The sequence below is a fragment of the Humulus lupulus genome, chromosome X (genome assembly GCF_963169125.1).
Source record: "Humulus lupulus chromosome X, drHumLupu1.1, whole genome shotgun sequence".
NCBI lineage: Eukaryota > Viridiplantae > Streptophyta > Magnoliopsida > Rosales > Cannabaceae > Humulus > Humulus lupulus.
In genome coordinates, this window is record NC_084802.1 from 219,548,769 (window position 1) to 219,551,780 (window position 3,012).

Sequence of the window (3,012 nt, forward strand, 5' to 3'; positions counted from 1 at the left end):
CAGTCATAGTCCTTTACCAACTCCACCCAACATCTCTGCCTCATATTCAAGTCCTTTTGGGTGAAGAAATCCTTCAAACTCTTATGATCAGTGTATATCTCACACTTCTCCCCGTACAAGTAATGTCGCCAAACTTTCAGTGCGAATACCACTGCTGCCAACTCCAGATCATGGGTAGGGTACCGCTGCTCATACTCCTTCAGCTGCCGAGACGCATAAGCAATAACCTTCCCATTCTGCATCAACACACATCCCAATCCCAATCTCGATGCGTCACATTATACCACAAACTTCCCTCCCTCTTAAGGAAGACTCAACACAGGAGCAGCAATCAGCCATCGCTTCAATTCTTGGAAACTATTCTCACACTTGTTTGACCAGATGAACTCCAGATTCTTCCGTGTCAATTTTGCCATCGGTGCAGCAATCTTTGAAAACCCTTCCATGAATCGCCTATAATATCCTGCTAACCCACGAAAGCTCCTAACCTCTGAGGCATTCTTTGGCCCCAGCCAATCTCTAACTGCCTCCACCTTGGTCGGATCTACCTTAACCCCATCTCCACCAACAATGTGTCCAAGGAATGTCACTTCTGGTAGCTAGAACTCGCACTTCTTAAACTTAGCATACACTGATGCTCTCTCAACCTCTGTAATACCTGTTGGAGATGTTGTTCATGCTTTGCCTCTGAACTGGAGTAAACCAAGATGTCGTTGATGAAGACAATCACAAACTTGTCTAGGAAGTCCTTGAACACCCTGTTCATTAGATCCATGAATGCTGCTGGGGCATTGGTCAAACCAAACGACATGACCAAGAACTCATAATGCCCATACCTCATTCGGAAGGTCGTCTTTGGTATATCCTCATCCTTGATCCTCAGTTGGTGATAACCAGATCAAAGATCAATCTTCGAGAATACCATCTTTCCCTGCAGCTGATTGAACACGTCATCGATCCTTGGTAAAGGGTATTTATTATTGATGGTCAACTTGTTCAACTCCCTGTATTCTATACACATTCTCAGAGTCCCATCCTTCTTCTTTACAAACAAAACCGGGGCACCCCATGGCAAGAAGTTAGGTTTGATAAACCCCAAACCAAGAAGCTCTTGCAACTGTATCTTTAACTCCTTCAGTTTCGCCGGAGCCATCCTATATGGTGCCCTCGACACCGGCTCTGTACCCGGCGCTAACTCGATGATGAACTGGATCTCCCTATGCGGCGGCAGTCCCGGCCCCACTAGCATAACTCTGGTGGTATCCACCACATTCACTAGAAAACCTATACAACCTCCCTATAATAGGTCCCTAGCCCTCAATGCTGATATCATGGGTATGTGGCGTCGATGCACAGCACCCACGAAAACAAAGGGATTCTCACCCTTAGGCTCAAACGTCACCATATTCTTCCTACAATCTATAGTAGCCTCATATCTGACCAGCCAATCCATCCCTAGAATCATATAAAAATCATTCATACTAAACTCGATCAAATCTACTTATAGTTCCCTACTATCTACCATCACTGGCAGTGCTCTAATCCATCTCCTGGATACTACCAGTTCCCCTGTAGGCAGTATAGTCCAAAACCCTGCAGTACAATACTCACTAGGTCTACACAATCTATCAATTACCTTACTAAAAACAAACGAATGTGTAGCACCAGAGTCAATCAATACAGTATATGAAGAGCCAGTGCTAGAAAGCTAACTTGTCACTACCGAGGGACTAGCCTCGGCCTCTGCCTACGTCAAGGTGAACACTCGAGCTGGATTCAAGCTGTCCACCTTCCCTGGTTCCTCCTTCTTCGTTGTTGGGCAATCCTTCTTGAGGTGTCCCACCACCCCGCACAGATAACAAACCTTTGCTCGACATTCGCCCAGATGGCGCTTCCTGCATCTTGTGCATTCTGGATAACTTCTCCATGTCTCATCACCTCCCTGGCGGCCACCCTAAGCACCCCGACCCCTCCTATCAGGACCAGTAGTGGTCTAAGTGTCAGGGGTCTTTCTCTTTAAATCACTAGGGCCTCCGCCCCTACCAGACGATGTAAATAGAGGCATAGCCCTACGAACATTCCGCCTTGCAGCATTCTCCCTCTAGATCTTATTCTCCGCCTCTTCAGTAGTAAAAGCCTTCTCGACAGGCTGGGCATAAGTGGTATGCCCAGGTACCGATGTAATCCTCACATCCAGGGCTATCATAGCATTAAGCCCTTGAATGAACCCGTCCTACCTGGTCGCATCTGTAGGCACTAAGTTTGATGAAAACTTTGCCAGCCTATCGAACTTCAGGGCATACTCTGTAACTGCCATGATGCCATGTACCAGCCCTGTGAATTCGTTCACCTTCTCTAGCCTGATGGCAACATTGTAATACTTATGGTTAAACAAATCTCTGAACCCATCCCAACTCAAAGTGGAAACATCCTGAGTTTGTGATGCCACCTCCCACCAAATACAGACATCCTCTCTAAGCATATAGGTGGCACGAGACAGTGCTAACGCCCTACTACCAAGTTATAACGCCCTACTACCCAGGGATCATTACGCTGTGCATTTTAAATAGTGCTAAACGATTCATTTGGCCATAATCGTGTAACTAAATTTGATTAACGGTTTAGGGTTAAAAATTTTGGTCAAAGATACAACGTTTCACTAAAACATCCGAAAATATATTTTAAAGGTTAATTACAATAAAATATTTACAATCATCCAACCTAAGCGGAAAAATAGGGTTTAACCCTAGTTCCTCTTTAAACCATCAGCCGTGGTGGTCGAGTAGCCACATATGTACACATCGTCACCTAAGCTCTCCAACTCAAGGATGGTCTAGGTTTCTTTTGCCTTTACCAGCACCACATAGCACCCGTGAGCTGAAGCTCAGCAATAAAACTCAAACACATGCATATAAGCAATTAATAACGTGTCACCAAAACATAACAAGCATGCCTAGAAGTAATAATCTTATTCATGCATGCAGGCATGTACAGATAAATGATTGTGGTGTC